This window comes from Podarcis muralis, chromosome 2 (genome assembly GCF_964188315.1).
Source record: "Podarcis muralis chromosome 2, rPodMur119.hap1.1, whole genome shotgun sequence".
Taxonomy (NCBI): Eukaryota; Metazoa; Chordata; class Lepidosauria; order Squamata; family Lacertidae; genus Podarcis; species Podarcis muralis.
Genome location: NC_135656.1, coordinates 98,315 through 110,411, shown reverse-complemented (window position 1 = coordinate 110,411; position 12,097 = coordinate 98,315). Strand labels below are relative to the sequence as shown.

At 50.6% G+C, this 12,097-nt stretch overlaps 2 long non-coding RNA genes across 4 annotated transcripts in view; both read right to left on the bottom strand.

Moving 5' to 3' along the window:
* Nucleotides 1–6,491: 6,491 nt before the first annotated feature.
* Nucleotides 6,492–10,673, bottom strand: LOC144326852 (uncharacterized). Its single transcript, XR_013391721.1, has 2 exons — nt 10,442–10,673; nt 6,492–7,984 (listed from the first exon to the last, which is right to left on the bottom strand). It is a non-coding gene; the product is annotated as an uncharacterized LOC144326852 (long non-coding RNA).
* Nucleotides 10,674–10,683: 10 nt separating this feature from the next.
* LOC114589733 (uncharacterized) overlaps nt 10,684–12,097 on the bottom strand; it is a 66,086-nt gene continuing 64,672 nt past the window's right edge. For all 3 annotated transcript variants that reach the window (XR_013391715.1, XR_013391717.1, XR_013391718.1), the window contains one exon: nt 10,684–11,822. This is a non-coding gene — a long non-coding RNA (uncharacterized LOC114589733). The remainder of the gene's footprint in view (nt 11,823–12,097) is intronic.

Below are 12,097 nucleotides of genomic sequence, written 5' to 3'. Positions count from 1 at the left end.
TGCCCCTGAAGGTTGTCACGGTGGATGGCAGGGAACTGCTAGGGGGGCAGGTGGTGCAGCAGACGCCGCCTATGGTGATGCAAATTGGGAATCACCGGGAAGTCATCAGTTTCAATGTCACCCAGCTGTCCGACACGCCTATAGTATTAGGCATGAGTTGGCTGCACAGGCACAGTCCAGCATTGGCGTGGTACCAGCGCCACCTGACTTTTGGCTCCTCCTACTGTGCAGAACACTGCATTATACCCAGCCCGGAAGGGGAAGAGGAGGACCCGCAGTTGCAGTTGGGCACGCTGCAAGCAGTACCCCACAAGTATGCGGAGTTTTTGGAGGTATTCTGCGAGAAGGAGGCGGACAAGCTACCCCCTCACAGACCCTATGATTGCAAGATTGACCTCCTGCCGGGGGCGACGCTGCCCACTGGAAAACTGTACTCCATGTCTGAGGATGAACTGCAAGAACTCAGGGAGTTCATAGATCACAATTTGAAGCGTGGGTTCATCCGGGAGTCGAAAGCGGTGGGAGGCAGTCCCGTATTCTTTGTGAAGAAGCGGGATACGCCCCAAAAAAGATTGGTGGTGGACTTCAGAATCTTGAATTCGAAAACCAAGCCCTCAGCCTTCCCCATGCCCAAGATAGACGACTTGCTCGCGACGGTGCGGAAAGGACGCGTTTTTACCAAGCTGGATCTACGTGGCGCGTACAACCTGATTCGCATGCGCGAAGGAGACGAGTGGAAGACGGCCATGTTCACGCCACTGGGCACCTACGAATACAGAGTTATGCCCTTCGGATTACAAAATGGCTCTCACACTTTCCAAGCCTTTATGCATCACGTGCTGGCGGGGCTCCTTTACAAGAAGTGCGTATGCTTCCTGGACGACATCCTGATTTTTTCAGAATCGCGAGAGGCGCACGAGAGGGATGTCAGGGAAGTTCTGCAGAGACTGAAGGAGCACAGGCTGTACGCCAAACTGGAGAAGTGCCAGTTCGACGTGACGGAGGTGGATTTCCTGGGCTACAAGTTGTCGGACAAGGGGCTCGCCATGGACAGCGCCAAGGTTCGCGCAGTTTTGGACTGGAAGAGCCCACGCAATCGGAAGGAAGTCCAGCGGTTTGTCGGCTTTGCCAACTTTTACCGCAAGTTCATCAAGGGATTTGCCATGCAGACAGCAGCCATCACCGACACGCTCAGCTCCAAGAAGAAGAAATTCATCTGGACGGAGCAAGCGGAGCAGTCCTTTCAGAAACTCAAGCGTCTCTTCGCGTCCGAAGAGCAGCTGCTGCATGTGAATCCCAGCAGACCCATGAGGGTGGAGACGGACGCCTCAGACAGAGCCGTGGGAGCTGTCCTGTTGCAACAAGACCAGCAGGGGGACTGGAGGCCGTGCGCCTTCTACTCGAGGAAGCTCAGCAAGTCGGAGCAGAATTACACTATCTGGGACAGGGAGTTGCTAGCCATACATGCAGCATTCAAGGCATGGAGGCACTTCCTCATCGGAGCCAGACATACAGTGCAGGTCCACACGGACCACAAGAATCTGGAGTACTGGCGCACGGCTAGGTTCCTCAACCAGAGACACATTAGATGGGCAGAGTTCTTCGCGGACTTCGACTTCAAGATAGAGTACATCCCAGGCGACAACAACGTGATGGCGGATGCATTGTCCAGAAAGCCGCAATACCTGGAGGAGGCGGCACCGTCGGCGGCCAAGCACATTTTCGCACCGGAAGCGTGGGCATGCGCGTCAGCAACCGTGGACCTGGACGCCGTACGTCGCGCGCTGCGGGAAGACCCCTTCGCACGGGCCAAGATGGAGGAGGTGCACAGGGGCACAGCGAGGGCCGACGAGTTCCAGATCCGCGATGGGTTGCTCCTCCACAAGGGAGCACTCTACGTGCCGGGAGACGACCTCCGCGCAAGGGTCCTGCAGCAGCTACACGACGCTCCCACCGCAGGGCACTTTGGCAAAGAAAAGACTGTCGAACTCGTAGCCAGAGACTTTTGGTGGCCCAAGATGCGGGGGGAAGTAGCGGATTACGTCTCGAGATGTGACACCTGCCAAAGGGCCAAGTCAGTTCACAGACCGCCGGCGGGTTTGCTGGAACCGCTGCAGACACCGTCTGAACCGTGGGAGAGGGTGGCCCTGGACTTCGTCACGGATCTGCCCAGCTCGAGGGGAAAGACAGCAGTGCTAGTGGTGGTGGACATGTTTACTAAGATGGCACACTTCATTCCGTGTGCGAAGGTAGCCACGGCAGAGCAGACCGCCAAACTGTTCATAGACCACGTGTTCAAGGTCCACGGTCTGCCACGGTCTATTCTTTCCGACCGGGGGCGACAGTTCATCTCGAACTTCTGGCAGAAGCTGATGGGCATTCTGAACGTCAAAGTCAATTTGGCGTCGGCGAGACACCCGCAGACCAACGGACAAGCGGAGAGGGTCAACGCCGTCATGCAGCAGTACCTAAGATGCTACGCCAACCAGCAGCCCACGACATGGGTGGACTACCTGCCGCTCGCCGAGTTCGCTTACAACAACACGAAGCACGTGTCGACGGGGGTGACGCCGTTCTTCGCCAACAACGGGAGGCATCCCAGAACCTTCCCGGGTTTAGAGAGAGTGGGGGAGGGGGAGCCACAGGCAGCGGAAGCCTTAGCGTCAGAGTTGCAGGAAGTCCACGAACAGCTCAGGAGGCAGCTAGAACTAGCAAAGCACGCATACAAGGTGCAGGCCGACAGACACAGAAGAGTTGGGGAAGACATACAGGTGGGTGACTGGGTCTGGCTAGCAGCGCAAGCAGTGCCGACCAGATCATTAGCTAAGAAGAAGCTAGGACATAAGCAACTAGGACCTTACCAAGTCCAGGCGCAGGTCAATCCAGTGGCCTTCCGGTTGGCTCTTCCGGAGGGTTCCAGAATGCATCCGGTGTTCCATAGATCGGTGCTCACGCCCTACAAAGCACCTCATAGGTTTCAGGAGCCAGACACAGCACCAGACCAGAGCAGTGAAGGGCACAGAGTGAGGGGGCCGCCTAGGAAGGGACAGATCAATGAGGTCACAGAGATTTTGGACTCCAGATGGGGGGAAGAGGGAGTAGAATATTTCCTAGCCAGAGAGGGTACCCCGGCCAGTGCCAACAGCTGGGTACCGGACTATGCCTTGGAGGAACCGCTGCTCAAAGAGGAGTTTCATGCCCTCTTCCCGCACAGGCCCATGCCAGCAGAGTATTTCGATGACTGGCTTTTCACACCCACGCTCTCAGCCAGCACATTCCTGGGGTTCGACTCGGACGAGGAACAGGCGCCAGTCCCCAGCTCGCAGGTGGGTTCGCCACCGGGGTCTGCCTCGGACCACTCGTATTGGTGGGACGATCAACCAGAGGAGCAGTGGCGCAGGAAGTGGCTGAGGGGTCCTTGGATGGGACCACCCGAAGAGGGGGAGAGGGGCGAGACGGACATGGACGTGTTGGGGGACAACGTGGGGTTCGAGCATGAAGACAGAGAGATGGAAGCAGAGGAGAGCGACGTTGACGAGTACATGGGGGATGAACTGTATCCGGCAAGCACCCCCGCGACGACGGAGCACCCAGTACCCGCACCGGAAGGAGGGGAGGGGGGAAGGGGGGGCTTCGAGGGGGGGATGGATGTCAGGGGTTCAGGAGCAGAGGGACAGGAGAGGGAGGAAGTAGAGACCGAGGGAGAGGAATCTGAGGGAGAAGTCAGCGAGGGTAGCCATCCGAGGTCTCTAAGTCTCTCCAGTGAATCAGAGGATTCACAGAAAGGGGCCCCAGTGGTCAGAGCCAGGGGGTTGCCAGAGGGAACACCCCAGGAAGGAGGGGCCAGAGGGGACTCAGAGAGCAGCAGCTGGAGATCGGGACCAACTTTCCCACCGGAGAGCAGCAAGGGGGAGGAGTCCCAAACATCGGCAGCAGGCAGCCTTCCGTCAGCGGAAGGACATGAGTCAGGGTTAGCCACGCCTGCATCAGAGAGCGAGGTAACGGTCAAAAGGAAGGTCAGGGGCAGCGCGCGCGCGCCAAGTTCAAACGTACAGGAGGGGGGCGCAATGGGCAGTCCGGAGAGAGAGCCGGGTCCCAAAGCCCGCCGGAGAGAAGGGGAGGAGTCCGAAGGGTCCGCTTCCGAGGCATCCCGGAAAGAAGGCACCCAGGGGGGTAGTAGGACCCAGAGGAGGAAGGAGAAACGTAGAAGGTGGAGTAAGGCTAGAGTCTTAAGCTGGTGTACAGGGGGCGGAGACTCAGACGAGGCTTCGCTGGTCTAGGGTTAAGACGTAGAGACGCACGCTAGTGTTTGGAAATGGAAACTAAATGCCAATAAAGACTTCTGTACAGTTCTAATGGCTAGCGTTGGTCTTCTGTGAGCTGAGACCGGGAGGCAGTCTCTGACAGTTGCATTCACACCAAAGAACACAACTTGAAATAAGCGAAATCCAAGATTCTTCTTTCTATGTAGTTGGAATCCAAAATAACCTGTTTTGCCGTGTTTAGACTTATTACACTTTGCTATTTGTGGGTGAATGAACAAAGAAAGAAAAATCAAAGCTGATTTGTGCACTTTCTATTGCGATAGAACCAAAACAGCTATGCAGGAATTGGGCTGATAACAAACGTTTCACTCTGCGATTTCTTGGTGAATGTGCAAAAACACTGCAAAAACACCAATTTGAAATAAGCACATAGTTTTATGATCTTTTTGTGTAGATGGAACCCAAAACTTTTTGCTTTGTTTGGGGCGATTCTGGTGCACACCCAAAAAACGCCATGCGAATTGAAATAAGCCAAATCAAACCTTATTCGTCTTCTTTCTACGCATATGGAAGCGAAAAGACGGTGTTTTGCTATTTTGGTCTCATTACATACTCTTTGCGATTTCTGGGCTAATGTTGCATTAACACCAAAGAACACAACTTGAAATAACCGAAATCCAAAGTTCTTCTTTCTACGTACTTGGAACACAAAACAACCTGTTTTGCGTAGTTTAGACTTATTACACTTTGCTTTGCTATTTGTTGGTGAATGAACAAAGAAAGAAAAATCAAAGCTGATTCATCCACCTTCTATTGCGATGGAACCAAAACACCTATGCATGAATTGGGCTGATAACAAACATTTCAGTCTGCGATTTCTGGGTGAATGTGCATTCTAACCCCAAAAACACCAATTTGAAATAACCCCAATCAGAGCTTTAACATCTACTTTTATGCAGATGGAACCCAAAACGCCTTTTTGCTTTGGTTGGGGGTGATTCTGGTGCACACCCAAACAACACCATTCCAATTGAAATAAGCCCAATCAAAGCTTATTCGTCTTCTTTCAACGCATGTGGAAGCGAAAAGACGGTGTTTTGTTATTTTGGTCTCATTACATACCTTTTGCGATTTCTGGGTTAATGTTGCATTAACACCAAAGAACACAACTTGAAATAAGCGAAATCCAAGATTCTTCTTTCTATGTAGTTGGAACGCAAAGCAACCTCTTTTGCCTAGTTTAGACTTATTACACTTTGCTTTGCTATTTGTGGGTGAATGAACACCGATAGCACAATTAAAGCTTGTTCGTCCTCTTTCTATTGAGATGGAACCAAAACACCTATGCTTGATTTGGGCTGATAACAAACATTTAACTCTGCGGTTTTTGGGTGAATGTGCATTCTATCCCCCAAAACAACAATTGGAAATAAGCCCATCATCTGATTATTATTATTATTATTATTATTATTATTATTATTATTTGTAAACTTTAAAAAAAGAAGCCAGGGCCATTTGATAATGATCTGCCAAAATAAAAGTTAGCAACCAGAGGCAGCTAGCTTTAATGGTCGTATCGGATCTTCTTCTCCATCTTTTTCAAATATTTCTAATCTTTCAACTCTTTCCAATCCTCAGTGGGAAAAGAAAATGAAAGCTCACCTCACCAGTGTTTCTAAGGGACCCAAGCACCTGGAGGTCACAGCATTATGGGTGAAAGGATGTCAGTGGCAAGGAGGCCTGGGACAATGGGCCAGGTGTTTGCATGTGCCCCCCCCCCAGTTCAGCTACAGCCTCCACTGGGTTTTCCAGAAGCCATGCAAGATTTTTCAGCCAAGCAGGTCAAGGCAATGTTATTATTACATTGATTAAACTAATTTTATTAAATTTCTATGACACCCCTCATTGGGGGATCATATGCTTGTTTCACCTCTGCACTCTAAGTTATGGGTGGCCTTTCTCTCTTGCCAGCATTGTATATTGAAAACAAAAAATGCCCAGTTTGAAATTATTATTATAATTATTATACATTTATTTGTACCCTGCCTTTTCCCCTGATGGGGACCCAAGGCAGTTTACGGATGAAAAGAAGACAAGCTAAAACCTGGGTGGGGGATCTACAATTAAAAAGCAATTAAACACTGATAGAATTAAAACTGTGTGTGTATACATATAAAAATCTTGTAAAACCAAATAATGGCAATAAAAACAGCACAGCAGAAGCCCTTTCATTAAAAGCACATTTTTATTTTATATTGATGTATACTTCGCTAATTGTAGAGTTGGAAGGGACCCCAAGGGTCATGCAGGAATCTTTCACGCAACATGGGACTCAAACCCATGAGTCTTGGTCAAAATTTTAGGCCTTTATAGTGCAATCCTATACATATTCTCTCAGAAGTTCTTTGAAGTTCAGTGAGTTTGATTCCCAGGTAAGTGCATAGCCCCGCAGCCTTCCAGCAAAGGCTCCTCAGTGTGTTGGAATTTATTGTTACAATATGAGCTTATCGCAGTTGCAGACAGCCAGTTTGTTGACATCATGTGATATGGCTAGCTGTGGGAAAGAAGCTTCCCGGAAGTTCACAGGCTGGAAAAGTCTTTGTGAAGAGTGTAATATGAGACCTTCCTCTTGCGTATGTACAGGAAGTCTCTCTCTCGTTTGCTGGATTTTGAAGTGAACGGACATGTTTTCTGTAGTGCTGCAAAGTCAGAAATAAAGGATGTAAACAGACGTTTCTGACTATCTCTTTTCCCTGCCAGGGAAGCAGGAGGGAGGGGGTGTGCATTTCCCACGCTGGGAAGTGTCGCCTATTGAGACCTAGCCTGGATCCTGCGGGGATTGCAGCCAGGGAGGTCACCGGACACCAAGGCGGGAGCCTGGGAGAGTTGCCAGCTTCTCCCGAAGAAGGAGGCTTGTTTCCAACATTTTTATATATATATATATAGAGAGAGAGAGAGAGAGAGAGAGAGAGTTGTAAAGTATTTTGTACTTCTTTGATTTTACCAACTGAGGGATTGATATAGGCACAAAAGGCCTTATGATCTTCAGATGGACAGCAACTCCGTTGAACCTGTGTGAGTGGTGGAATCTAAAAAATGAAAACACTTAAAAAAAAAAGGTGTTTTGAAGAATATATTGAATTTGCCATAACCTCACAATTGCCATCTAGTGTCACATTTGTATAATGCACCTTAAACACTTCAAATGTTATATTTGCAGCCGTAGAGTTGACTCTGGTGTCCTGGGCAGGGGTGGTTGGGATCCCAGGGTAAATATAAGGCGCAAGATCTTCTAGCACCACAAGTTTTTGCATGCAGTGGTCTCTATGATAAGCCAGTCATGTGTTGTGCTGAGACTTATAGTTTAGGGGCAAACTACAGTTCCCATGATTCTTGGGGGGTGGAGTCATGTACTGTAATGTTATGCCATGTCCACAGCCACTAACCGCAACAAAGAGGAATACTTTCTGGTGAATTTTCCTTAAATTGTCTCTTCTCAATTATATTTTTAGCATTTCTCCTGAAAATTTTTTATTGATTTGACATTTGTTTTAAATACAGAACGTAATCTGCATTTCATCCAGTGTTTAATCCAGAAGCTGGCCAGTTTGGTGGAAAGATTAGCAGAGCAAATATTAGCACTGCTCGATCCAAGGAATATTTGGAGGCTTTTAAACCAAGCCCGGTCAGAGAGCAGATACTGTACGGTGTGAAAACCCCTATGAAGAAAAAGAGAAAGGTCAGAGCACTTTCCATTGGGAGTTTCCCAGTTTGGGAGAGAGCAGGAAAGCAAAGGTCTTTTTGTAGTCCAACCCTCTGCAAGGGAAGAATCTTTTTGCCCCTCAAACCCAGGTCTTTGAGATGGAAAGTCTCCTGCTCTACAGACTGAGCTGTCGCAGTGATTTTCGGCGTCTGGGCATGCGCAGAAGCAATTTCCAGAGCCGCAGACACACACAGATGCGATTTCTGTGGGAGTGATCTGGCCCATGGCCTTGCCAACCCCTGGGTTAGGGTTAGGATTTTGTTAGGGGTAGGGTTCCCTTCTTGCCAGGGAACTCTGGGAACATGGGGCTCAAAGGATGGCCCTGAGATTAAGAGTCTTGTGCTCTGCCCAATGAGCTATATGGATTGATTTAAATAACAAACACTATTTTTTATTATTTAATAATTTACAGTGATGTAAAATAAAGGGCAATATAAATAAATAAATAAATAATCCCTCAACTGCCAAAACAAATGGTCTTGTAGCACTGTAAAAACTAACAGATTTTGGGGAAACTTTTTTAAGAGGGGGCCTTGGTGAGTGCTAAGAGGGTGCCATGGAGTCCACGTGCCACCCTGGGAACCTCAGTCTGGACCCTAATGATGAAGCGAATCACCAGTCCCTAAATAATGGGAACACCATATGTAACATTAACCCCACAAGAGAGGTTGGTCTTTGTTCTCGGCTGGGAGCAGAGCGATTGAGAGAGTGAGGAGGTGCAGGCACAGTAGGTGAGAGATCCTCCCAGGTTGTCCTTGTTACAGTTCAAAGGCCTGGGACGTGCCTCCTTCGCATCCAGCTCCCCAAGGCCACTTTGCACGACACCCACCTCCCAAAGAAGAGAATTACAGAGTCTCATGTGCCTTCCATTTCGGGAGAAACTTCTCAAAGGAATATTTGCTCCCTTACAGGTTAACGGGTGACCTCTCCCTTCTGTTTTAGCTGATTCTGGAAAAACAAAACACTATGGGTAAAATTTTCTGTCCTGGATTGTTGATATTCTCCTGTGTTTTGGCAGGTGAGCTCGTCAGAGTGTTAAATAAATTTATCCCAGCAACACAAATGAGGGATGTGGTTATTTAGCAAACGCAGGGGAGTTTTCCTATTTGTTCCTATTTCCTATTTGTTCTTTGACTGTTTGTGCATTAAATTGTGCAAAGATGTGATTTCTCCAGGCCAATGAGACATGGCCTGGAGAATGTGGATGGAGGAAAGTTTTTCTCCCTCTCATAATGGTAGAACTCATGGAGCTGGACGCTGGAAGATTCAGGACACATCAAAGAAAGGAAGTACTTCTTTACAAAGCGCACATTATGGAACTCCCTGCCACAAGAGGCAGTGGTGGCCACCAACTTGCAACTTCCGCTCAGGATTTTCCCCAGGGTAAGCCCCATTTCAGCCAGCATACTTTGCACCCTCCTCAAATGCTTTGGCCTGGTTGGGAGGTTTCCTGGTAACCCCCTCCCTTCCGGTGGTGCCAATGTTCCCCTGGCCTCGAATGCCCCCTTGACCGGTCACCGCAACCCCGTTCATCTCCACTGTCGCCACAGTCCTCGGTGCGGGCAGGGGCCACGCAGCTGCTTGGCAGGCACGGCTTGCCTGGGGTGCAGCTCCAGGGACTTGGAAATGTTGGGACGGTTAATGAGTTGCCTCCAAGCAATCTATCTGGTTGGTCAGGTTTTGGGGAGGCGGAAAATAAAGCTTTACTTTGGGGGCCACAGTTCATGAACTACACGTTGTCCAGTGCCACACTCGCCACCGAGGAGAAGGTCACCTGCGCTCTTGACATGCTCCAGATAAGGAGCCGGCCGGGGAGGGCGAGGAGCCCAAGACCTAACTGGAAAGCACTGTGGACTCTTCCGGTGTAGGCCAGCAGGGGGCGCCAGGTGCCTGAGGATGAGGCAGGGCTTCGCCACAGGGGACAATGTGGTTGCCGTGGCTCAGCTCCACAGGGAAGCTTCCGTTGAGTCCTGCACAGGAAGGGCGGAGGGGTGAGGAACCAGGCGTCATCTAGCCTGGCCCCTGCAGGTGGGAACCATAGTTATATAAACAGAGGAGATGGGACCCGGGGGTCATCTAGCCTGACCCCTGCGAGAATTGCAGAATGACATCTCATCTCAACTGCTCTCATTTTTATCAGTCAGCTGCCAGGAATCCCAAAGGGGGACGGGAAGCAGGGCATCAGTAAATTTCATGATAAGAATGGTATTTCATTATGCTGGCCCTACCAGGCGGGTCAGTGGTCTGGAAATCAATAAATAATAATTATATGATAGCACCACAATATGTCCTGCAGCTTAGAAATGTACGGAATTACGACAACTGTGCCTGGTGGCATTTCCTCCACACAGGGAAAAAGGCCAAGTACATGGCTCTGCTCCTGTTGGTTTTCCGACCAGTGCCCCAAGCTTACCTTTCTCAGCCATACTGTACCAGGTGCGGAGTTCACAGGCTGTGGCTGCGTCACTCATGGTCAGGGAGCGGAGTCAGGCGGCTTGGTTCGCTGCTCCGAGGTGCTCATGTACCAGCCTGGTTGGGGGGTGCCAGGTCAAAGGGGTGCTCTAACTGCTAAGCAATGCTTCTCTGCCTTTCAAATGAAGCAAGTTTACCCTGGTCAGTGCCCAGAATGTGGTTGAAGGGGGAGTCGGAGCCGCACACCCAGCCTCTGCCCCACCCTGGGCACCACCAGTACCCAGACATGCTGACGTCCTCCCAGCTGCAGGCGGTGCCTTCAAAGTCGCAGGCCAAGGTGACACCTGGCGGTTCCAGCCCATTCCGGTAGCCTAGAAGGAGAAGGAATCAGGCGCCCTGAGCAAGCTACAGTTCCCAGAATTCAGGACACCAAGTGATGTTCCTCCCATGAGCTACAGTTCCCAGAGTTCCCTAGGAAAAGAAATGGGCTTGGGAACTAGATCTGTCAAGGGATTCGCAACCCTCAACACCCAGAGCAAGCAATAGTTCCCATGGTGCTTTGGGGAACATCGTGGGAACTGTAGTTTGTTCTGTTTCCCAAAGAGACCCTCTCAGAGTTATAACTCCCAGAGTTCCCTTGGGAAAGGTTGTGCAGAATATTCTCTCCCCCCATAGGAAACTACAGTTCCCAGGGTGCTTTGAGAGATGCCGTGATGGGTTAAATACTATCTGCGAGGGGAATTGAAGCACATCTCCCTGATTCCTTTGGTGACGCCAAAACTAGTGTCAATGGATCTTGTCAGAGCAATCCCAGCAGTCGCAGGCAAAGTTGCAGGCGCCAGCACTTGGCTTCCTGGAGGCGGCCCAGCTAAGAAATGGAGGCCCAGCTAGGAAAAAAAAGGGGGAAGTGCCATTAAAAGGAGAGTAACAGTGAGAGAGATAGGGAGCATGGGAGACATGGAAGGGGCATCAAGAGGCATCTAGTCCAACCCACTGAAAGGAAGCTCAGAGCTATAATTCCCAGGACTTCTTTGGGAAATGAAAGAGGGAAGAGAGAGAAATAAAAAGCATAGAGAGAGGGATGGGATTCACAGCCCCCCCTCCCTCACCCCAGCCCAGCAGGGCACCCCTCAGGCGCGCCGTCCTCACAGCAGCACCCAGCAGGCCTTCGCCCCCACCTTATCTGCAAGCCGGCAGGGTGAGGGGGGCCAAAGGTTGGCAGGGCGGAGGCCCCTGTACCCCAAAAGACGCCCAGGGGGACAGAAGCCCACCTTGTGGGGCTACCCTGGCCTCCTAGGCGCTTCTTCTCTCGGGTGGAGCCTCCCGTGCCAGTGGCAGTCTACCTGGGCAGCTCCTGAAGGAGCTTAGCGCTCAGGGAAATGCTGCAAGGAAGAGAAGGAGGAGGAGAATAAGGATAATACTGAGGATAATGATAACAGCAGCAGCAGCAGCAACAACAAACCAGAGAAAGGCCAAGGCCCCTAAGGCACTGTTGGAACTCCTCCCTGAGGGGATGGGGGGGCTCCACCCTTCCTTCTCCACAGGGACCCCTAACGTCTCCTGGGACCCCTCAAGAGATGAGGCGCCCACCTCACAAGGGAGACCAGTGCCACAAAATGGCCAGGCTAGGCCCAACTGCCCTCAACCAATATGGCGG